Source organism: Mixophyes fleayi, chromosome 3 (assembly GCF_038048845.1).
Source record: "Mixophyes fleayi isolate aMixFle1 chromosome 3, aMixFle1.hap1, whole genome shotgun sequence".
Taxonomy (NCBI): Eukaryota; Metazoa; Chordata; class Amphibia; order Anura; family Limnodynastidae; genus Mixophyes; species Mixophyes fleayi.
Window position 1 is genome coordinate 259,218,590 of NC_134404.1, and position 26,361 is coordinate 259,244,950.

Here is a 26,361-nt window from a genome sequence, read left to right on the forward strand (position 1 = left end):
TGAACCTACTTCCCCCCAGTGTCAGTACATGTCCTTGTGTTCTAATATTTCTCTTCCATTGAAGAATGTTTCCCTACTGTATCTTGTTAAAACCCTTAATATATTTGAAAGTTTTTATCATGTCCCCCTTTTCCCTTCTCTGCTTCAAACTATACATACTAAGTTCTTTTAGTCTTTCCAGGTAATGATGTAGACCATGCACCATTTTACTGGAAATAAATAAAGGGCGCAATACTAATCTCATGAATGATTGTACATAATAAATGTAATATGAAAAAATTAGTGAGGACACATATAATGCTTATAGTTCTTTTTGCAAAATTGCGTTACTGGAACCAACTTATAAAACAATTTCAGGAAAAAACGGGGCTTTTTTACCCTACATGTCCCTACTGAGATGTTTGATTGTTGACCAGATAAGAACACCAATGCGTACAGTATTTTCCGGCTTGTAGCTGTTTTCAGTATTGGCGCGTATGAATGCGGGAAGTGGAACACAGTGGAATGCACGGCTACGGTGGCTGTAAGGATTAAGCACCAACGCGTTTCATCCGGCTAGCGGACTTTATCAAGGATGCATATCCACTATTTTGGGACTGATTTATACTCTGTTTTCAGTTCTCAGTGGATAAAAAATTCTTTATTTCAATTATAATTTTAAAACATATAAAAAGGTGTTAAAAACGTATAAAAGGTGTATGATTAAAAATAGGATTTATGCGTCCTGATTCATAATAAATGAAATAGTACTAAAAAGGAGTAGTACTAAAAAGGATATATAAAAAATATGTTTAATTTTTTATTTGAAAAAGGTATATTTATAACTTCAAAAAAGAATCCAAGTCAAAATCACTGTTGAGACCGTGGGGTATCAGTGTTTTCATCTCGTATATCCACTTTGTTTCAATACGTGATATATTTGCTGCAAAATCTCCTCCTCACCAGCATTTCTCTATGTGTTGGATCCCTAAAAATGTAATTTATTCACATTACACACCTGGTTATTAATGAAGTGACTGGAAACACTATGTGTTTTCAAACCTTTTCTAATGTTTGCCAGATGTTCAGCAACTCTGGTTTTTAAGGGATGTTTGGTTCTTCCAATATATTGGAGGCCACACATGCACGCCAACATATATATAACCCCTTCAGTATTGCAACTGATGTTGTGTTGAATCTCAAATTGATAACCAGTGATATTTGATTTAAATGTATTAACTGGTTTGGTTGTATTCAAATTATTGTTCTTACAACCTTTGCAATTCAGGCAATAGTGGAATCCTTTGGTATAAGTAGTTGTGTTTTTTATGGGAGATATAGAGCTTTTTGTGAGGATATTACATATGTTTCTAGCTTTTTTGTAAATTATCTTCTGTTTTCTTGGGAGAAATTTGTTTACCTCATCATCTTAGTGTAGTACATGCCAATGTTTATGGATAATGTTTTCTAGAGCTTCGGTATTGCTGTTGAATTGTGTAATAAAGGCAATTTCTGTTATTTCTTGTGGGTTCTTCTTTTTATATTGTAACAATTTTTTTCTGTCAAAGGACCTTACTCCTTATAATGCAGAATTCACTTCTTTCTCGTTATAATTTCTTTCAAGAAATTGTTGTTTAAGTTCATTTCGTTGTATGTTGAAGATTTATTTATTAGTACAATTTCTTTTTAATCTTCTAAATTGTCCAATATTTTTTATCCAGCTTCTATGATGATTGCTTGTTGCTGGTATAAAATTGTTGGTATGTACTTTCTTAGTGTATGTTTTTGCTTTTATGTTAATATCTTCAATTAAGGTTGATATCTAAAAAATGTACTTGAATAGAGCTGGTTTCTGCAGTGAATTCTAGGTTTAGAGTATTTTGGTTTATATAGCTCAAAATAATGTTGTAATTCTTCATTTTCCCTGTCCCAAATGAACAGGACGTCGTCTAAATACTTCCTCCAACAATGTAATTTATCTTTAAATGGATTATTTGTCCAGAAATGTTCATTTTCGGACTTTGATACAAAGAGATTTGCATAGCTGGGAGCTAAACGCGCCCCCGTCGCTTTTCCTGTGATTTAATTTTAGTATTCTTCCCCAAACCAAAAATAATTGTGTTGTAGGATAAATTCTATCCCACATGATGAAATTTATTTGTTCATTTTTCAAATTTGTATCAGTACATAAAAAATGATACGTATGTGCGCATCCATCTGCGTGTCTGATGCACATGTAAAGTGATTTGACATCGCAGGTTCCTTATATGAACATATCTTTCCATTTTATTTCATCCAGGATATTTAGTACTGATGTTGTGTCTTTAAGATGACTTTTTTGTTTACAGAACAGTCCCTGTAGGAAAAAGTCTATATATCCTGAAAGATTAGAAGTAATAGAATTGATTCCTGAGACGATCAGGCGTCCTGCAGGGTTATTAACCTCTTTATGGATCTTTGGCAGATGGTAGAATACAGGTATTCTCAATGTATAGATGTTCAAATTCTTTTTTGTTTATAATTCCCATATGTAGCCCTTCTTCTAATAGATCCAATAGCTCACTTTAAAATTTTGCGGGTCTTGTTCCAATTTTTGGTATGTTGAATTGTCTGCTAATAAACAGTTCGACTCTTTGATATATCTGGAATGGTCCATAATGACGATTCCTCCACCGTTATCAGCTGGTTTGATTATAATGTTTTTATTGTTTTTCAAGGCTTTGTTTTTCTTTTCTGAAATGTTTCTTCTGACCTTCGTTTTTTCTGAAAGATTTTTAATATCTTGTTCTACTAATTTCTGGAAAGTCTCTACTATTGGGCCTTTACAGAAGCTGGGATAGAAATTACTCTGTGGACGTAAGTTTGAATGTATATATCCCTCAGTGCAATTATTTCCATGATTGATCGGATTCCTTAAAAAGTATTTCTTCAGAAAAATTTTCCTAATGAAGTGATGTAGATCAATATAGACACTAAACTTGTCTGGTTTTGATCGAGGTGCAAACTTCATACCCTTTTTTAAGATATTCATTTGATCTGGGGTCAGAGTGTGGTACTAACATTGAAAATCCCTTAATTTGACATGTTTTGGGTAGTCTTTATGGGGTGGGTCTTTCCTCCTCTGGTTCCTCTCCTTGAGACTTTAGGCTTTTTATTCTTTTTATCCGAGGGGTTGTTTTTCTTATTCTTATTGATTGTGATGGGGGTTCCTCTGGTCTGAATAGAAATTCTGAAAAATCTTCTGAATCTTCAGAGTGTATTCTTTTTCTATTCTCTTTAGATGAATGACTAGTGGTTTGTTGTGGTATTGTGTTATTGATCTTTTTCATCAAAGCCTGTGATGTAATTTCTATCTCTTTTTTTGCAAATTGCTGTCTGTCACGGTCGTCTGAATTTCTTGATCCGATTCGGGACCCTTGGGACTAGCTGGAGCAGGAGTGAAACAGAACTTAGCAGCCTGGATGAACTTCTTGCTCATGTTCGTGCTGATTGTAGAATATAGCAGGGGAATTAGCAGTCTGGAAATGTAGACAGGAACACTGCACTTGTAATGCAGTCAGGAACACTGCACTTGTAATGCAGTCAGGCACACTGCACTTGTAATGCAGTCAGGCACACTGCACTTGTAATGCAGTCAGGAACACTGCACTTGTAATGCAGTCAGGAACACTGCACTTGTAATGCAGTCAGGAACACTGCACTTAGGAGTGCAGACAGGATTACTGCACTTGTAATGCAGTCAGGAACACTGGAGCCAAGAACTATCCTCTGGAGAGAAGTGTGTTGTTCTGGCAATGAACAGATCACAGCAGCAGGTTTAAATAGGATGTCCCAAACAACTATTGGCTGATCAGTTCATGTGATCACAGCTTCTGAATCTGGTTGGTTTGGAATGATCACCTGACTGCATCCAAGATGGCCGCGCCCATGCATCAGGACAGACAGTATGTGTTTGTTTACAAATGAAGGTGTGGAGAACGGGAATGCTGCAGATGACCAGAAGGGACCCAGGTAGCCGTGATATGACAGCGGCGGATGAGGTAAGTGCGGCTAAGATCCCGATTTGTGACAGTACCCCCTCCCTTACGAGTGGCCACTGGACACTTAGATTGGGGCTTAGTTGGAAACTTGCGGTGAAATTTTTTGATGAGAGATGGAGCGTGAACATCAGAAGCTTTGATCCAGGCCCTCTCTTCTGGACCATAGCCTTTCCAGTCGACTAGATATTGTAAGGTTTTATGTCGAAACCGAGAGTCCAAGATCTCTTTAATTTCATATTCGTCACCATGTTCAGTCTGCACTTCAGGAGAAACCAGTTTGGGTGTATAAAACCGATTTAGCACCAGTGGTTTCAAGAGAGAGATATGGAAGGTGTTGGGTACCCTGAGGTAAGATGGTAGATGTAATTTGTAGGACACTGGATTGATGACTCGGGAGATGTTAAACGGTCCAATAAAGCGAGGAGCGAATTTCATAGATGGAACTCTGAGGCGTAGATTGCGAGTAGACAGCCAGACTCTGTCTCCGGGTTTCAAGCTTGGAATGGCTCGTCGCTTTTTGTCGGCCTGAATTTTGTAGCGTTGGGACGCTTTAAGTAGAGATTCCCGTACCTGGCGCCAGGGGCCTGAAAAATTCTTTAGGAAAACTTCAGAGGCAGGTACTGAGGCTGTAGGAAGGGGATTAAACAAGGGTACCCTGGGGTGTAGGCCATAGACCGTATGAAATGGAGTGGAAGCAGAGGATTCGTGATAATGATTATTATGAGCAAATTCTGCCCAAGGAAGCAGATCTACCCAGTCGTCTTGAGAAGAGGATATGTACAAACGGAGAAATGTTTCTAGGTCTTGATTAACTCTTTCCGTTTGCCCGTTGGATTGGGGATGATAGGCCGAAGAGAAGTTTAGTTTGATCTGTAGTGCTTGGCACAAGGATCTCCAGAATTTCGCCACAAACTGAACTCCTCTATCTGAGACGATTTCTTCAGGACACCCATGCAAACGGAAGATCTCCTTTATAAATTGCTGAGCCAGGATAGGTGCTGATGGGAGTCCACGGAGAGGAACAAAATGCGCCATTTTAGAGAATCGGTCAACGATGACCCAGATGGTATTGAAATTATTAGAATTGGGCAAATCGGAAACAAAGTCCATAGAAATATGGGTCCAGGGTTTGGTGGGAATAGGCAGAGGCAAAAGTTGACCAGCTGAAGATTGTCTTGAACTTTTATGTTGGGCACAGCTGCCACATGCGGAAACAAATTGCTGAACATCCTGATGAAGCGTAGGCCACCAGTAGCTTCTCAATATGAAAGATTGAGTTTTGCGGATGCCAGCATGACCGGCAAATCTGGAACAATGTGCCCATTGGAGCAATTTTTTACGCAGATTCTCAGGAACAAAAGTTTTCCCCTGGGGAGGTGTATTGTCGGGTCTACTGACTGCGATGCTGAGTGGGCTGATAATAGGCCGTGGATCCACAATGATGGAATCTTCTTCTTTTACCATAGAACGTGACAGAGCATCGGCCTTGCGATTTTTGGAACCGGGACGGAAGGTGACATGGATATCCAATCGAGAAAAGAATAGTGCCCATCGGGCCTGACGTGGATTCATGCACTGTGCAGTTTTAAGGTAGAGCAGATTCTTGTGATCCGTGTATATTGTGACAGGATAACGAGCTCCCTCAAGTAAATGTCTCCACCCTTCAAGCGCCAATTTGATGGCAAGCAGCTCTTTGTCCCCTATGGCATAATTTCGTTCAGCTGGTAAAAATTTTCGGGAGAAGAACCCGCAGGGATGCCATTGCTCATCAGCTGGTTTTTGGGAGAGAACTGCCCCTACTCCGACAGATGAGGCATCAACTTCCAAGTAGAATGGACAGGTTAAATCTGGTTGCCTCAGTATGGGAGCAGAAATAAATGCTTGTTTCAGAAGTTGAAAAGCAGATTGGGCTTCTTCAGACCACTTGGCAGGATTAGCTCCTTTTTTGGTGAGGGCGGTGAGTGGTGCTACTACAGTAGAGTAGCCACGAATAAATTTTCGATAGTAGTTAGCAAATCCCAGAAATCGCTGTACTGCCTTTAGTGTAGATGGTTGAGGCCAGTTAAGAATAGCTTGCACCTTCTCTGGGTCCATACGGAGACCGGTGCCCGAGATGATATACCCCAAGAATGGAATGGATTCAACTTCGAAGGTGCATTTTTCAAGCTTGCAATACAGTTTATTCCTTCTGAGATGGCTGAGGACCTCTTTAACATGTCTGCGATGGGACTGGATATCAGAGGAGAAAACGAGGATATCGTCCAAATATACCACAATAGTATGGTACAGTAAGTCCCGAAAGATTTCGTTTATGAAATTCTGAAAAACCGCTGGGGCATTGCTCAGACCGAATGGCATGACAAGATATTCGTAGTGCCCATCCCTGGTGTTAAAGACGGTTTTCCATTCATCGCCACGCCTGATACGGATCAAATTGTAGGCCCCGCGGAGATCCAACTTCGTAAATATTTGCGCACCTTTGACTCTGTCAAATAACTCTGTGATGAGGGGCAGAGGATACTGGTTCTTGATGGTAATGTCGTTGAGACCTCGGTAATCGATGCAGGGACGTAATCCACCATCTTTTTTTTTTACAAAAAAGAACCCGGCTCCTGCCGGTGAAGAGGATGGGCGAATAAAGCCCCTTTCCAAGTTCTCTTTTACATATTCAGACATAGATTCTGTCTCAGGGATAGAAAGAGGGTAGACTCTGCCACGCGGTGGGGTTTTACCCGGAACAAGATCAATGGGACAGTCCCAATCCCGATGAGGTGGTAGAGTTTCAGCGGCCTGCTTACTGAAAACGTCTGTGAACTCTTGGTAGGCAGAAGGAACTGGCAAAACTTCCTTATCAGAGGTGGAGCAATGTGGAAGAACACGTTGTAAACAGGACCCGAAACAAGTTGGAGCCCACGCCAGGATTTGTGGAGTCGACCAGTCAATATGGGGGTTATGCGTTTGAAGCCATGGAAACCCGAGAACCACAGGGCTAGTGGCTTCTGGGATGACCAAAAAGGTAAGAGACTCGGAATGCAGAACTCCTATTTGGAGCGTCACTGGAGAAGTCTGATGCGTAATGGTACCCCCTGGAATACGGCTACCGTCAACCGCAGACAGAAAGATGGTCACTGGAATTTTCTCTAGTGGAATGGCTAGTTCAGCAGCTAATCTGGCAGACATGAAATTCCCAGCTGCTCCAGAATCCAGCAGGGCTGAAATGTATTGGGAGCCTTGAGCGTGTTTCAGAGTGACTGAGATAATACAGTCCTTGCCTTGTGGGGAGCGAAGAGCCACTCCTAGGCTCACTTCCTCATCGTCAGCTAGGAGGTTGTGTTTACCCGGCTTACGAGGACAATGATGTAACAGATGTCCGGAACTGGCACAGTATAAGCAAAGTTTCTCTCTAACTCGCCGTTCTCGCTCGGTGGGTAAAAGACGTGCTTTGCTTAATTGCATGGGTCCTTCAGGGAAAGGAGACGGTACACGGACCCGTTGAATAGGGTGGAACTTGGGGTGTTTCAGCTTCCTCTTTTCTAGAGCTCTTTCTCTGAACCGAAGATCAACCCGATTGCAGGTGGTAATCAATTGGTCTAGCGTTGTAGGTAAGTCCCGAGACGCTAATACATCCTTAATGTGGTCAGACAGGCCCTGCCAGAAAACCGCAACAAGAGCATCGTTATTCCAAGATAGTTCAGAGGAAAGTGTTTGAAATTGAACGGCATATTGGCCCACAGACTGCTGCCCTTGCCGAAGGCGCAGAATATCTAAAGCGGCTGACATTGTTCTTCCAGGCTCGTCGAATATTCTGCGGAAGGTAGACAGGAAGCTATCAATGTCAAATAAAATTGGGTCAGATTTTTCCCAGAGCGGTGATGCCCATGCCAGAGCTTGCCCTGATAGTAGCGAAACAATATAAGCAGTTTTGGTACGTGCAGTGGGGAAATTTCCGGGTTGTAATTCAAAGTGTATACTACACTGGTTGAGAAACCCGCGGCAATTCTTCGGATCGCCATTGTATTTAGCTGGCGTGGGAAGATGGAGTCTGGATGAAGTAAGTAGTGAAGCAGGTATTACTGGCTCAGGCGGAGTATGGGATGGTTGACTGCGGAATAACTGCAAGGTATCCATACGTGTAGAAACATCCTGCAGCAATCTCAAAATTCGCCCCTGGTTAGTTTCTTGTCTCTCAATGCGTTCAGCTAATATTTGGACAGAGTCCTCCCTCGGGGTATGTTCCCCTAGCGGATCCATTACGCCAGAACAAACTGTCACGGTCGTCTGAATTTCTTGATCCGATTCGGGACCCTTGGGACTAGCTGGAGCAGGAGTGAAACAGAACTTAGCAGCCTGGATGAACTTCTTGCTCATGTTCGTGCTGATTGTAGAATATAGCAGGGGAATTAGCAGTCTGGAAATGTAGACAGGAACACTGCACTTGTAATGCAGTCAGGAACACTGCACTTGTAATGCAGTCAGGCACACTGCACTTGTAATGCAGTCAGGAACACTGCACTTGTAATGCAGTCAGGAACACTGCACTTGTAATGCAGTCAGGAACACTGCACTTGTAATGCAGTCAGGAACACTGCACTTAGGAGTGCAGACAGGATTACTGCACTTGTAATGCAGTCAGGAACACTGGAGCCAAGAACTATCCTCTGGAGAGAAGTGTGTTGTTCTGGCAATGAACAGATCACAGCAGCAGGTTTAAATAGGATGTCCCAAACAACTATTGGCTGATCAGTTCATGTGATCACAGCTTCTGAATCTGGTTGGTTTGGAATGATCACCTGACTGCATCCAAGATGGCCGCGCCCATGCATCAGGACAGACAGTATGTGTTTGTTTACAAATGAAGGTGTGGAGAACGGGAATGCTGCAGATGACCAGAAGGGACCCAGGTAGCCGTGATATGACAGCGGCGGATGAGGTAAGTGCGGCTAAGATCCCGATTTGTGACACTGTCCTTTCATGAATTATTTCTTAATGGTATAGTTTCTGTTATTTCTTGAATGTGTTCTGAAATGTTCAGTTTTATAGGGCTGATAAATTCTTTATTTTACTGGTCTTTTGGTGGATTCCCAAACAGAGGTTTTCTTTTAGGAACTTCCAATTTTTCATGATTTTGAACTTTGGAAAATCTGTCTTAACTTGTTTTTGTCTACTTTTCATGATGTCATATTTCTGCTTGTCTTCTAGAACTCTGTAGAATTTTCTCCGTTTTCTTTCTGTGATTTCTTTTTCCAGTCTCGCTATTTTGTCATTAGTAAATGTAGATAACTGTTTATAATACTCCATGTTTTTTAAGGGCAAGAAGTCATTGTCTCCATGTTTATAAAAGGAGCAGCATTCTGATCTTGCGAGAGAGCGCCTCATTCCCTTTTTTTATTCATGCACCATTTTAGTTGCCCTTTTTTGTACAGTCTCTAGTGTATTTATATCCTTCTGGACATGCCCTTTAGAACTGAACACAGTACTCTAGATGAGGCCGTACCTATACAGTGGCATTATTACTTCTATCTTTCTGCTACTGATTCCTCTCCGTATGCAACCAAACATCTGAATTGCCTTCCTCATTGCTTTGTTACATTGCTTACCTACCTTTAAGTCACCTGAAATAGTGACTCCTAGATCCCTTTCCCCCTCAGTGGTTTTCATTATAGTGCCATTAATACTATATTAAGCCTTTGTGTTTTTGAGACTCAAGTGCATGATTTTGAATATTTTTGCATTAAACTGTAATTGCTACTCTCTTGACCATTCCTTTAGACCTAGACCTAGATCATCAATCATTTGTTTTACCCCTCCTGGTGTGTCTACCCTGTTGCATATATTTGTGTCCTCTGCAGAACGTCATACTTTCCCTTCAATTCCATTTCCAATGTCACCAATAGAGATATTAAAAAGCACTGGTCCAAGTATAGATCCTTGGGAACTGCACTGGAATGAGGTCGAAGAAGGCGAAGAAGAGGTAGTACCTCAGTGGCCTTCAAATGGATTCAAAGAAATGGATTTTACGGTGAGTACAAAAAAACTCTTTTCTTATCCATCATATTTGGGGGATACTGCTATTCATGGGGATGTTCAAAAGCTTCCCCTACGGGAAAGAAAGGTCAGACATAGCTGCACGGAAGACTTTATGTCTAAAACAGGCGTCCTTTAAAACAAAAAAAAGACATTTAACCTATATAAATTAATACAGTATGGATTGAGGACCAGGTTGGTGCCCAACACAGATGGTTCACCAATGCTCTTACAAGGCATTATTAATAGATACCCATGGAAGGTGTATCAACTGCTATTATAGTTACTACTAGAATGTGGGGAAAAATAAAAGCAATAAATAAAAAGTACACCTGTTTCTACCCAATAACTCCCCATGACCTTGGGAAAAACACACACATACATTTGGCATCTCTATACTCCAGAAAATACAAATATTCAGCTAAATATTCTGGAATTTCTCCAAGTATGTAAAAGAAAACGAATAAAGTATTTTGGGAACATATTTTTATTTTAGTCTGTTTATCCCTACCTAATGGCCTCAAGTGGGTGTATGGTTCTTAAATATGGGAAGAGTTTATCTAGAGGGTACAATTTAAGTCTACGAAACTCATGCTTCCTAACATTTTTTACCTATGGCATTGACTGACTTAAACATTCTTTCAATATATTTTCTTTAAAATTTGCTGTTTTTCTGAAAGTAAAAGATATAGTAGGAGAGATTAAATGCAGCATGTCCAGCATTGTTGGATCTCCCCTATAAAGAGGCCAGGTTATATGCGGGCGCTCTGCTAGATATAGTAAATGACCGGAATCCTAGCGGAGGCAAATCTTATCGTAGTGGCAATGCAGTATGTGCACTGTGAAAGGAGGGCTGTACAGGTGGATGAATAGTGATGAGGTTGAAACTGTATGGTAATGCAGTGGCTATAAAGGTGCATACATAGTGTTAAAACATAGTGGTGGCTAAGATAATTGCTATATCAGTAGGAATTTATACAATGGATGAAGTAGTATTTGTACAATGGATACATAGTGGTAATATAATGAATTGATAATAAATTTAGATGTGAATGCATAGCCTATATTGTAGTGGATGCATGGTGCAAGACAGGGTATGTACATGGGATGTGGTAGTAGCAGCACAGTAGATGAACTAGTAACTGCACAGTGGATGCATAGTGTCACTACACTAAATGTGGGAATGCAACAATAACAATACAGAGTGTAAGGTGTCTATATTAGGAGGGGTGAAGTGCTTTAGTTAGTAGGGTTAGGCACAAACAAATATTTCCCATGATAACGACATTAAGAAATGTACTGCAATGAAATATATTGCAATAAATATCTGATTAATAGAAAAGACACAAAAATGCATGGGTGGAAAACAGACAACAGAACATGAGAGGTTACCACATGAATACCTAGTGCTGCTGCTGCTGAGGATGGAGAGCAGACAGCAGGACAGAAGTAGTTAGAACAGGAAAGAGGAAATTAGATGGAATAAATCATTAGGGCCAGAGTACTGCTTTCCCAATAGAGCAATCCCAGCTTCACTCCACAAAGACCAAAGATGAAACTGCTCCCAGTTGCCTCTCCTGACTTGGGCAGTGGGGGTACTACTCTCCACAGCCTCTGATCAGGCTTTGCAGCAGCTCACTGCAGGAGCCAGCTCATTGTTTTCAGCCAATCAGGAGATTGATCATGTGGGGAGTTAATATGTAATAGTGCATCATAAGGGATTATTGCCATGCCCACAAGCCATTCTCCAAAGCACCAACATTAGACTCAGATAAATTTCTCTCCTAGACCAAACCTCTTGCACACATTATAAAACAACGCTAATTATGGCACCAAAAGCCCTAGACACACATACACTATAAAACAAACCAAATACATTTGACCAAATTCCATTGTAAAAACCATTAAAGCTATTTTATCCTCAAAACCTCCATGATCACTTACCTTGCTTTGGTGTCCTGTGGAAAGGGGGATTCAGATGCCTTTGGGCCACAAGGCCAGTCACTCAGTAGGTGGAAGGAGACTGTGCAGAGCGCAGGTGACATTATCAGTAGGAGTCACTAACGCATTGCACAGTCTTTATCCCTCCAAATACAGTTGTGCAAGGGATTATGAAGGTCAAGAGTGGCCAAATGATTCCCCCCCCCCCCCCATTGGAAATCAAAACAAGGAAAGAGGAAGAGGAAGAGACAAGTAAGCCAGGCCCCAGACTGACAGTAATATTGCAGAAATAGAAAGTTAGATATACCACCTAATAGTCACTTTCTACTACTGCAGTATTACTATGGGTTCGGTATATTGCCCATCCCTATTACACAGTGGATGCAGACGTGGTTATACAGTAGATGTAGTGCTACAACATTGAAGGCTTAGTGAATTTCAGGGGATACACAGTGAGGAGTAGAATGGTGGGTGAATAGTGTCAATGTAGTTGGATGCTGTAAAGGCTATCCAAGGGATGCATACTGACTTTACAATAAATAGGCTTGTGGTTATAAAATGATTTCACATATATTTGCATGCATAGAGGCAGAATAGAAATTATACATTGGATAAAGTGGTTTCTATATAGTGGCTATATATATATAATGCTTAATGTCTATATTAAGGTGAACAGTGGTCAAGTCGTTGATGTTGTAATGGCTGTGCAGTTCTTGCATAGTGGCAAGACAATAATTGTAGCAGTAACTATACAGGCAAAGTATTAGTTGTTAAGGTAATGGCTATACAGTGGATGCTGTAGTACATATACAATGGATGCAGTATTGACTATATAGTGAATATGGAAGTAGCTATATTTATGTATTATATATAGATATATAGTGGAGAGGATAGGGAATGTGGTAGTGTTTCTGCAGACAGGCCTGGCACTACCATTAGGCAGCAGCCTAGGGCGCAGCTTTTGAGGGAGCCAATGGGATTAATAAACACTGTTAGGGTTAATTAATTATGGGGAGAGAGGAGTTAATTATGTTGAAGGAGTTGTTATGATGAGGCTAAAGGATTTAAAGATTATAAGGGTGGGTTCATTATTTATGAGGAGGAGGATGTTGGAGCTAATGATTATACGGAGGTTAATTTGTAATGTTGGGGGTTAATTAAGGATGGGGAGGTTAATGTTGATAAAGAGGTTATTATGATGATGAGAGATGTATAGAAGGGATGAGGGCATTGATTGATGAGGGTGTAAAGGATTATGATGAGAAGTTAATTATGAGGATTTGGGGGGTTACTTATGATGGACTGTTTCTGTGTGCTTGACTCCCAGACTAAAATTTGCCAGCCAGCTCAGAGATGATGGTGGTAAGAGGGATGGGGCTGGTATTGGTGTAATGTGTGGGGAGAGGAGTGGCGGTGAGGTGGTCATTATAAATCTTAGCAATGTAATGCACCATCAGCTCTTTTAAGTGAGCAGTAATAAATTACATTTACCTTCTAGTGGAATTGGGGAAACAAAACAAAAAAATAAACAACCTTTAGTCAGGGTTGTAAAATTAAAAAGTTATTTTGTCTTAAATATCTAACTTTTAAAACAATAACCCTTTTACTAACATGCAGTACTAGCAGCCCTAATATGTGTCCAGATAAATGCCACCTTTCTGGTGCATCACTCTACTTTCAATCAGTACTGCAGGTATTCACTGGATGTTTAACCTAATTTCCCTGATGCTGGGGGAATGGGGAACTACATGACCTATTACCACACATTTACCATAAAACTTTAACTGACTTTAATAAGTCAGAATCATTTTTGGTTAGTTCTTAGTTAGCAAGTCAGATCTTTACATTTGCTTACAGATTCATAAATTACATGTAAGTGTAAGTATGTTTTAAAAGCAGAACTTTAAAAAAAAAGAAAAAAAGAAATGAGACCTGAAAAAATACATATTGAATGTTATAAGCAAAAGACAAAGTAAGAGGAAAGAACCTGTATATCTTCATGAAGATCTCCTACCTCTTCTCTGGTGTCTATAGCTGAACCAGGTGTAGTAGCTGCTGTGCTTACTGTGGTGCTTGGTGCAGTGCCAGATGATGTCACTGAATCTATTTCCCCTGCAACGTCATTAATTTCTCGAGCAATGAGAGCCAAATCTTGGCCAATCCTGTAAAATGAAATGTCTAAAGTTACTGCCAAATTAATGATTTGCTAGAAATCACAAGACTACTATATACTGTATAGCTGAAAACTGCTTATGCCTTTTCTTGGCAGTCAGAACAGCTCTGGTTAATCAGAAAAGCATTCAGAAGCTACTCATTGCACACTTCCATATTTCCATGAAGTCCTTTCGACAATCATAGTAACCGACTTGAAAAAGGGGAAAAACTACAGTTTATCTGTTTGTATACAACACTTAAAAAATTGGAAAATTAAATGGATGGAAACAGAATAAAGAGTTGGAAGACAGACAAAACAGTAGCAATAGGAATGTGGGGAGGTTGGGAATGCACAGACACAGGTTAGGTGGAGAATCAATACTGGCACTTCTAAATTTCCAGTATAACAGAACCGTTATAAGTATCATTTTCTCATGTCTAAATAAATGCCTAATATATTTTAAACAATAAACCATCATGTACAAGGGTCCGATAACACATAAGCTCCTACAGAGATTCCACATCTTAGGGTCCAGCTTTTTCCTTTACCACCACTGTGTCATGATGGGAAGGAAGATATCCTGAGTTTTTGAGTACAGGAGCTGGCTGAAGTGCTTGAAATTGTAGTCATTATTGTTTATGTTGGTGTTACTTGATTATTTTCAATAGTTTTGCTTGTTATGTGTTATTATTAAAAATAATATTCAAGACAATTTGTGTGTAGGAATCCATATACATTTATTTATAATGGCTGAATGCTGGGTGGATTTATTGCTATGCATGTGCCTTTTAAAACAATATGCTCTTACCGTGCTTTTTCTTCAAGATGAGCAGTCCAGTCACGGATATACTCTTCCTGTTGTTTTGCCTTATGTTTAAATGTAGAGGCATTTAAAGTTCCTGAAGATGGTATAACTGGTATATTTCCAGTAACTTGTGATCGCTGAATTTTAATGGTTGGAGAGGCACGTAGTCAAGGGGGTTTGGTTGAGTTACGTTTAGATCCAAATTTATCTTTAGAAGTTGAAGCATACTCAGGAGGAACTCTTCTCCATCGGGTATTGGCTATTTATTATTTGTTGTGGTAAGGAAAAAAAAAATTATATTTAAAAAGATTTTTCAATAAAAAAAACATAGTTAAAGCAGACAAGGAAAATACATTAAAACTCTGTAAAAGTCACACTAATAATATTTGCCAAATGTCCCTAATGTAAATTCTAGAATACTTCAAAATAATATATTTAGTATAATAATAGTCCTGTTGAAGAACTTTACCAGTAACTATCTTGTAACTACATGGCTTCCATTAACTATACTTGATATTTTCTATGCCCGATAATCAACATTTATCATTCTAAAACCATTCTGAAATCAATACAATATCTTCTGGATACTCTCAGTGGGCAAATCCATTTAAAATACCTTCTTTGTTGCCATTTAAACTATATTATAGCTTCTATTGTCACATCATCGGCCCATGTGTCTATGCAGAGCCAAAATAGTTTTTCATACTGATGATTTCATAGCAGTTTACATTGGTCAGAAAATGTGGAAGCTGCTGCCATTCTAAATGTACAGTGCATTAAGCGTTTAAAATCAACAGAGAAGAATGTAAAGTTAACATAACCTCTACTGGATGACAATTTGGGTCTAAGGCTAAATGCCGGAAAAAAACAAAAAGTGTACATGAGCTTTATAATCTCTGATGCGTCAGACTAAAGAAAGTTAAAAGTGAGCAGACAGCGTCAGCTAGCTCCTTGTAACCAGTCAAAGAACGGAATATGGACTCCCATAGAGGCTTGGTTCTTAGGACAACCCCAGAGGTTCACAGCAACTTCTACTTGTCAGTAAAAGAAGAAAAAAAGGGATAAAAAATAAATAAATAGATCAAGGGAGAGGGATAATCTTTAATTTGTTTGGATAACTGTTATTGGACTGGCAGATATGATGGCATAGATAACTGAAATACTATATAGTACATGAGTGTTAGTAATTGTATAAACAACTGTGAAATATATCCTAATTTTTGGTGACTAATGGTAAACTGAGAGTGGCAGAGATAAAAAGTATCCTTCACTATAATGTCCTGTTTAGTAAATACCACACTCATGCTAGAGCATGACGTAGATAACAGTACAAAACATGAGTGGTGTGAATACTTGTATTACCCGCTGTGAAAGATAACATTCTTTGACATCAAGTCATCATAGATGAGATTGTTACCTGTAGTGGCCATTTCAGGACATACCTTAAGAATATCACAGTTAATAAATTGCATATTTTCTATTCAGTGTATTTCAACAATACTTACAGCTTATCTTCTTCATTTCTATCTAATATTTACCTCAGCCAATATTCCTGTACACAGCCTGTCCTTTATTCAAAAGCTTGTGACACATTTGTGTGACAGGCTGACAACTTTTGATAATTAATACACTTTTTATATTTTAGTGACTAAAATATAAATATAAAACTATTACTTGCATTTTATAAGGAATAATTTACTCCTACTATGACATGAGCATAACCAGGACCTCTGTATGGTCACATAACTGTTCAGTAACTTCTAATCTACAGTACTTCTATTTTACAGAAGAGGGCACATTATTACAAATATATTTCACAGTTGATCATACACAGTATTTACTACAACTTCTTAGCTGAATTACTCCCTTTTTCCGTGTGTGGAGCACTTCTGAAAAATGTAATGAGGATGGGAATAACAGGAGCACTCTGGGGAAAGACTGGGCTGATTTTTATATCTAACAATGTATTTTATACATTGTGCTCCAAATTATGAAAAAAACATGCTATCTGGAAAAGTCCTAAGCATTCAAGATAAATGATCCCATGATTGTATACCAAAAATACAATTAAATAAAGCTGTAATAAAATAAGGAGTAACTTGCCTTCTACCTTGTAAAATAAGGAAAAAAGAAGTTACCTTCTGTGCTGTGTATACAACTTGTTTTATGATGATAGAACTCCTCTGTGATATATAACATTCTTACATTTTTAACAGAAGTGCTTATCCTGTGTATATTTTTTAAATGTTATCTATGAATGGATTATTACATTATTTTTATAAATCTTCTAAATACATGTATTGATTTTAGCCAGTTTACACAGTTTCATTAATATTAAAATGTAACATTTACCTGAAGGAGAACTGTGAGTTGGCGCAGCCGTCTTTGCTTTGGCATCTGATAAGCGAGAAATGCTGTTAGCTCTGGCCCTTGGTGAACTTTTCCCATCAGGTGTTGGAGTGGTTTTAAGACTATTCCTACTTGCAAATTTTGCTGTTCGAGAAGATCCAGAACCTTTTGATATTGTTGCTTGAGAGTCATTGCGTGCTGACAAAGAACTAAGTCTTGTTCTACGTGGCTGTGCAAGCAAATCAATTCTTAAAATAGTTTTTTTTACCAGTACGTTGTTTTGATGTTGAACTTGTAGATACTTCAGAGGCAACAGATGCTCTCTCATTATCCCCAACTTCTGTATCTGATGCTTCACCTAAGCGTGATCTATGCAACAGTGAAGTCCAAGTTGGACAAGGTCTTGGAAAAGTGATTGACTTAATAGCTGCAGAAGCTTTTGATGTTGCAAATTTGTCATCTGCAGAAGTAAACTGACCTTTGGTAAGTGGCTTTCTATAATATGTTTTTTGATCAGATGATAAAATATCTGAGACAGCTGTACAAGGTAGACTAGAAGTTTGGTCATCATCTGTCAAGTCGGGAGATGGTGGTCTGGTTCTTGCACTTGTTCGCAATACCTTACGTATATCAGTTCTAGTTGCAACCTCAGTTTCAGCATTTTTAAGGTTATCATTGCTTGAAACCCCTTAATTTTTTTTACTAATTTCACGAGTCATTTCTAAAGATTTCTGCAGTTTGTAAACATTTTGAGTCAATGAATCACCTTTACTTAATTGTACAGGTGGTGGCTTATTGAATAATTTTGCAGTTGTCAAGTGATCTTTAGTGTGTTCATGCTGCGTTTTGCATAAAGTTTGCTTTTTTGCAGAATTTGCAGGAAGAGAGCCATCTTTCTTAGAAGCCTCATAACCCAATATTGAATAATCTGTGAGGCTTCCTATCTTTTTCACTGAACTGCTATATAAAGGTTTCCATGACTTATCCATGCTTCGCCCATATGAAACATAAAGGTTGTCTTTTTTGCTTACAAGTCTAGGTGATTCTATCTCCTGTAACTTGGCATCTTGTTTCTTGCCAATATCTGACCTATGATTACTTGTTCGCAGTACGTTACGTATATCAGTTCTAGTTGCAACCTCTTTAACATTGGTTTTATTTTTTCTTTCTCGATTTACCGCTGCTAATGAATTAGGAAGGTCTTTAGAAGGAGAAGAAGTTGATGATTTCTCTTTGTGTAGACTATTGAGGCTTTTTCTCTTCTGGGGACATTTTTTATCTAAATCACCAGCAACAAAACTAATGGTGCTTGCTATAGCAACATCTGACTCAGGGGATATAGAATTATCTTGGGTATAGCTAGGAGTGTTTGGCTCCTCATCAGGCTTACTTTCATCTCGGGGCTTCGCCTCAAGAAAAGCCATAACTGCTTCTGTATCTTTCAAAAGGAAAGTAGTATCCAGGCTAGAGTCCATGTCTACAGAGTCACTTCTCTCTCTTATATTGTTTGCAGATGTAAAGGGAAAGATAGGTGATACAACATGTTGTTTATTAATGTGTGGAATAAGTTCTATTGGTACATTTGAGCTAGGTTTGTCTAGAGTGAAAGTACCCTGTCCCACTAGTGGCTTTATGTGTTCTTTTTTCTCAGTTTCAGCATTTTTAAGGTGATCATTGCTTGATACCACTTCATTTTTTTTACTAATTTCATGAGTCATTTCTAAAGATTTCTGCAGTTTGTAAACATTTTGAGTGAATGAATCACCTTTACTTAGTTGTACAGGTGGTGGCTTATTGAATAATTTTGCAGTTGTCAAGTGATCTTTAGTGTGTTCATGCTGCGTTTTGCATAAAGTTTGCTTTTTTTGCAGAATTTGCAGGAAGAGAGCCATCTTTCTTAGAAGCCTCATAACCCAATATTGAATAATCTGTGAGGCTTCCTATCTTTTTCACTGAACTGCTATATAAAGGTTTCCATGACTTATCCATGCTTCGCCCATATGAAACATAAAGGTTGTCTTTTTTGCTTACAAGTCTAGGTGATTCTATCTCCTGTAACTCGGCATCTTGTTTTTTGCCAATATCTGACCTATGATTACTTGTTCGCAGTACGTTACGTATATCAGTTCTAGTTGCAACCTCTTTAACATTGGTTTTATTTTTTCTTTCTCGATTCACCGCTGCTGATGAATTAGGAAGGTCTTTAGAAGGAGAAGAAGTTGATGATTTCTCTTTGTGTAGACTATTGAGGCTTTTTCTCTTCTGGGGACATTTTTTATCTGAATCACCAGCAACAAAACTAATGGTGCTTGCTATAGCAACATCTGACTTAGGGGATATAGAATTATCTTGGGTATAGCTAGGAGTGTTTGGCTCCTCATCAGGCTTTCTTTCATCTCGGAGCTTCGCCTCAAGGAAAGCCATGACTGCTTCTGTATCTTTCAAAAGGAAAGTAGTATCCAGGCTAGAGTCAGTGTCTACAGAGTCACTTCTCTCTCTTATATTGTTTGCAGATGTAAAGGGAAAGATAGGTGATACAACATGTTGTTTATTAATGTGTGGAATAAGTTCTATTGGTACATTTGAGCTAGGTTTGTCTAGAGTAAAGGTACCCTGTCCCACTAGTGGCTTTATGTGTTCTTTTTTCTCAGTTTCAGCATTTTTAAGGTTATCATTGCTTGAAACCACTTCATTTTTTTTACTAATTTCATGAGTCATTTCTAAAGATTTCTGCAGTTTGTAAACATTTTGAGTGAATGAATCACCTTTACTTAGTTGTACAGGTGGTGGCTTATTGAATAATTTTGCAGTTGTCAAGTGATATTTAGTGTGTTCACGCTGCGTTTTGCATAAAGTTTGCTTTTTTGCAGAATTTGCAGGAAGAGAGCCATCTTTCTTAGAAGCCTCATAACCCAATATTGAATAATCTGTGAGGCTTCCTATCTTTTTCACTGAACTGCTATATGAAGGTTTCCATGACTTATCCATGCTTCGCCCATATGAAACATAAAGGTTGTCTTTTTTGCTTACAAGTCTAGGTGATTCTATCTCCTGTAACTCGGCATCTTGTTTTTTGCCAATATCTGACCTATGATTACTTGTTCGCAGTACGTTACGTATATCAGTTCTAGTTGCAACCTCTTTAACATTGGTTTTATTTTTTCTTTCTCGATTTACCGCTGCTGATGAATTAGGAAGGTCTTTAGAAGGAGAAGAAGTTGATGATTTCTCTTTGTGTAGACTATTGAGGCTTTTTCTCTTCTGGGGACATTTTTTATCTAAATCACCAGCAACAAAACTAATGGTGCTTGCTATAGCAACATCTGACTCAGGGGATATAGAATTATCTTGGGTATAGCTAGGAGTGTTTGGCTCCTCATCAGGCTTACTTTCATCTCGGGGCTTCGCCTCAAGAAAAGCCATAACTGCTTCTGTATCTTTCAAAAGGAAAGTAGTATCCAGACTAGAGTCCATGTCTACAGAGTCACTTCTCTCTCTTATATTGTTTGCAGATGTAAAGGGAAAGATAGGTGATACAACATGTTGTTTATTAATGTGTGGAATAAGTTCTATTGGTACATTTGAGCTAGGTTTGTCTAGAGTAAAGGTACCCTGTCCCACTAGTGGCTTTATGTGTTCTTTTTTTCTCAGTTTCAGCATTTTTAAGGTTATCATTGCTTGAAACCACTTCATTTTTTTTACTAATTTCATGAGTCATTTCTAAAGATTTCTGCAGTTTGTAAACATTTTGAGTGAATGAATCACCTTTACTTAGTTGTACAGGTGGTGGCTTATTGAATAATTTTGCAGTTGTCAAGTGATCTTTAGTGTGTTCACGCTGCGTTTTGCATAAAGTTTGCTTTTTTGCAGAATTTGCAGGAAGAGAGCCATCTTTCTTAGAAGCCTCATAACCCAATATTGAATAATCTGTGAGGCTTCCTATCTTTTTCACTGAACTGCTATATAAAGGTTTCTATGACTTATCCATGCTTCGCCCATATGAAACATAAAGGTTGTCTTTTTTGCTTACAAGTCTAGGTGATTCTATCTCCTGTAACTCGGCATCTTGTTTTTTGCCAATATCTGACCTATGATTACTTGTTCGCAGTACGTTACGTATATCAGTTCTAGTTGCAACCTCTTTAACATTGGTTTTATTTTTTCTTTCTCGATTCACCGCTGCTGATGAATTAGGAAGGTCTTTAGAAGGAGAAGAAGTTGATGATTTCTCTTTGTGTAGACTATTGAGGCTTTTTCTCTTCTGGGGACATTTTTTATCTAAATCACCAGCAACAAAACTAATGGTGCTTGCTATAGCAACATCTGACTCAGGGGATATAGAATTATCTTGGGTATAGCTAGGAGTGTTTGGCTCCTCATCAGGCTTACTTTCATCTCGGGGCTTCGCCTCAAGAAAAGCCATAACTGCTTCTGTATCTTTCAAAAGGAAAGTAGTATCCAGGCTAGAGTCCATGTCTACAGAGTCACTTCTCTCTCTTATATTGTTTGCAGATGTAAAGGGAAAGATAGGTGATACAACATGTTGTTTATTAATGTGTGGAATAAGTTCTATTGGTACATTTGAGCTAGGTTTGTCTAGAGTGAAAGTACCCTGTCCCACTAGTGGCTTTATGTGTTCTTTTTTCTTAGTTTCAGCATTTTTAAGGTGATCATTGCTTGAAACCACTTCATTTTTTTTACTAATTTCATGAGTCATTTCTAAAGATTTCTGCAGTTTGTAAACATTTTGAGTGAATGAATCACCTTTACTTAGTTGTACAGGTGGTGGCTTATTGAATAATTTTGCAGTTGTCAAGTGATCTTTAGTGTGTTCACGCTGCGTTTTGCATAAAGTTTGCTTTTTTGCAGAATTTGCAGGAAGAGAGCCATCTTTCTTAGAAGCCTCATAACCCAATATTGAATAATTTGTGAGGCTTCCTATCTTTTTCACTGAACTGCTATATAAAGGTTTCCATGACTTATCCATGCTTCGCCCATATGAAACATAAAGGTTGTCTTTTTTGCTTACAAGTCTAGGTGATTCTATCTCCTGTAACTCGGCATCTTGTTTTTTGCCAATATCTGACCTATGATTACTTGTTCGCAGTACGTTACGTATATCAGTTCTAGTTGCAACCTCTTTAACATTGGTTTTATTTTTTCTTTCTCGATTCACCGCTGCTGATGAATTAGGAAGGTCTTTAGAAGGAGAAGAAGTTGATGATTTCTCTTTGTGTAGACTATTGAGGCTTTTTCTCTTCTGGGGACATTTTTTATCTGAATCACCAGCAACAAAACTAATGGTGCTTGCTATAGCAACATCTGACTCAGGGGATATAGAATTATCTTGGGTATAGCTAGGAGTGTTTGGCTCCTCATCAGGCTTACTTTCATCTCGGAGCTTCGCCTCAAGGAAAGCCATGACTGCTTCTGTATCTTTCAAAAGGAAAGTAGTATCCAGGCTAGAGTCAGTGTCTACAGAGTCACTTCTCTCTCTTATATTGTTTGCAGATGTAAAGGGAAAGATAGGTGATACAACATGTTGTTTATTAATGTGTGGAATAAGTTCTATTGGTACATTTGTGCTAGGTTTGTCTAGAGTGAAAGTACCCTGTCCCACTAGTGGCTTTATGTGTTCTTTTTTCTCAGTTTCAGCATTTTTAAGGTGATCATTGCTTGATACCACTTCATTTTTTTTACTAATTTCATGAGTCATTTCTAAAGATTTCTGCAGTTTGTAAACATTTTGAGTGAATGAATCACCTTTACTTAGTTGTACAGGTGGTGGCTTATTGAATAATTTTGCAGTTGTCAAGTGATCTTTAGTGTGTTCACGCTGCGTTTTGCATAAAGTTTGCTTTTTTGCAGAATTTGCAGGAAGAGAGCCATCTTTCTTAGAAGCCTCATAACCCAATATTGAATAATCTGTGAGGCTTCCTATCTTTTTCACTGAACTGCTATATAAAGGTTTCTATGACTTATCCATGCTTCGCCCATATGAAACATAAAGGTTGTCTTTTTTGCTTACAAGTCTAGGTGATTCTATCTCCTGTAACTCGGCATCTTGTTTTTTGCCAATATCTGACCTATGATTACTTGTTCGCAGTACGTTACGTATATCAGTTCTAGTTGCAACCTCTTTAACATTGGTTTTATTTTTTCTTTCTCGATTCACCGCTGCTGATGAATTAGGAAGGTCTTTAGAAGGAGAAGAAGTTGATGATTTCTCTTTGTGTAGACTATTGAGGCTTTTTCTCTTCTGGGGACATTTTTTATCTAAATCACCAGCAACAAAACTAATGGTGCTTGCTATAGCAACATCTGACTCAGGGGATATAGAATTATCTTGGGTATAGCTAGGAGTGTTTGGCTCCTCATCAGGCTTACTTTCATCTCGGGGCTTCGCCTCAAGAAAAGCCATAACTGCTTCTGTATCTTTCAAAAGGAAAGTAGTATCCAGGCTAGAGTCCATGTCTACAGAGTCACTTCTCTCTCTTATATTGTTTGCAGATGTAAAGGGAAAGATAGGTGATACAACATGTTGTTTATTAATGTGTGGAATAAGTTCTATTGGTACATTTGAGCTAGGTTTGTCTAGAGTGAAAGTACCCTGTCCCACTAGTGGCTTTATGTGTTCTTTTTTCTCAGTTTCAGCATTTTTAAGGTGATCATTGCTTGAAACCACTTCATTTTTTTTACTAATTTCATGAGTCATTTCTAAAGATTTCTGCAGTTTGTAAACATTTTGAGTGAATGAATCACCTTTACTTAGTTGTACAGGTGGTGGCTTATTGAATAATTTTGCAGTTGTCAAGTGATCTTTAGTGTGTTCACGCTGCGTTTTGCATAAAGTTTGCTTTTTTGCAGAATTTGCAGGAAGAGAGCCATCTTTCTTAGAAGCCTCATAACCCAATATTGAATAATTTGTGAGACTTCCTATCTTTTTCACTGAACTGCTATATAAAGGTTTCTATGACTTATCCATGCTTCGCCCATATGAAACATAAAGGTTGTCTTTTTTGCTTACAAGTCTAGGTGATTCTATCTCCTGTAACTCGGCATCTTGTTTTTTGCCAATATCTGACCTATGATTACTTGTTCGCAGTACGTTACGTATATCAGTTCTAGTTGCAACCTCTTTAACATTGGTTTTATTTTTTCTTTCTCGATTCACCGCTGCTGATGAATTAGGAAGGTCTTTAGAAGGAGAAGAAGTTGATGATTTCTCTTTGTGTAGACTATTGAGGCTTTTTCTCTTCTGGGGACATTTTTTATCTAAATCACCAGCAACAAAACTAATGGTGCTTGCTATAGCAACATCTGACTCAGGGGATATAGAATTATCTTGGGTATAGCTAGGAGTGTTTGGCTCCTCATCAGGCTTACTTTCATCTCGGGGCTTCGCCTCAAGAAAAGCCATAACTGCTTCTGTATCTTTCAAAAGGAAAGTAGTATCCAGGCTAGAGTCCATGTCTACAGAGTCACTTCTCTCTCTTATATTGTTTGCAGATGTAAAGGGAAAGATAGGTGATACAACATGTTGTTTATTAATGTGTGGAATAAGTTCTATTGGTACATTTGTGCTAGGTTTGTCTAGAGTGAAAGTACCCTGTCCCACTAGTGGCTTTATGTGTTCTTTTTTCTCAGTTTCAGCATTTTTAAGGTGATCATTGCTTGATACCACTTCATTTTTTTTACTAATTTCATGAGTCATTTCTAAAGATTTCTGCAGTTTGTAAACATTTTGAGTGAATGAATCACCTTTACTTAGTTGTACAGGTGGTGGCTTATTGAATAATTTTGCAGTTGTCAAGTGATCTTTAGTGTGTTCACGCTGCGTTTTGCATAAAGTTTGCTTTTTTGCAGAATTTGCAGGAAGAGAGCCATCTTTCTTAGAAGCCTCATAACCCAATATTGAATAATCTGTGAGGCTTCCTATCTTTTTCACTGAACTGCTATATAAAGGTTTCTATGACTTATCCATGCTTCGCCCATATGAAACATAAAGGTTGTCTTTTTTGCTTACAAGTCTAGGTGATTCTATCTCCTGTAACTCGGCATCTTGTTTTTTGCCAATATCTGACCTATGATTACTTGTTCGCAGTACGTTACGTATATCAGTTCTAGTTGCAACCTCTTTAACATTGGTTTTATTTTTTCTTTCTCGATTCACCGCTGCTGATGAATTAGGAAGGTCTTTAGAAGGAGAAGAAGTTGATGATTTCTCTTTGTGTAGACTATTGAGGCTTTTTCTCTTCTGGGGACATTTTTTATCTAAATCACCAGCAACAAAACTAATGGTGCTTGCTATAGCAACATCTGACTCAGGGGATATAGAATTATCTTGGGTATAGCTAGGAGTGTTTGGCTCCTCATCAGGCTTACTTTCATCTCGGGGCTTCGCCTCAAGAAAAGCCATAACTGCTTCTGTATCTTTCAAAAGGAAAGTAGTATCCAGGCTAGAGTCCATGTCTACAGAGTCACTTCTCTCTCTTATATTGTTTGCAGATGTAAAGGGAAAGATAGGTGATACAACATGTTGTTTATTAATGTGTGGAATAAGTTCTATTGGTACATTTGAGCTAGGTTTGTCTAGAGTGAAAGTACCCTGTCCCACTAGTGGCTTTATGTGTTCTTTTTTCTCAGTTTCAGCATTTTTAAGGTGATCATTGCTTGAAACCACTTCATTTTTTTTACTAATTTCATGAGTCATTTCTAAAGATTTCTGCAGTTTGTAAACATTTTGAGTGAATGAATCACCTTTACTTAGTTGTACAGGTGGTGGCTTATTGAATAATTTTGCAGTTGTCAAGTGATCTTTAGTGTGTTCACGCTGCGTTTTGCATAAAGTTTGCTTTTTTGCAGAATTTGCAGGAAGAGAGCCATCTTTCTTAGAAGCCTCATAACCCAATATTGAATAATTTGTGAGGCTTCCTATCTTTTTCACTGAACTGCTATATAAAGGTTTCTATGACTTATCCATGCTTCGCCCATATGAAACATAAAGGTTGTCTTTTTTGCTTACAAGTCTAGGTGATTCTATCTCCTGTAACTCGGCATCTTGTTTT

The 26,361-nt window shown here is 38.5% G+C and overlaps 1 pseudogene; it reads right to left on the reverse strand.

Moving 5' to 3' along the window:
• LOC142143239 (centrosomal protein of 170 kDa-like) overlaps window positions 1–26,361 on the reverse strand; it is a 47,295-nt pseudogene that overhangs the window by 8,791 nt on the left and 12,143 nt on the right.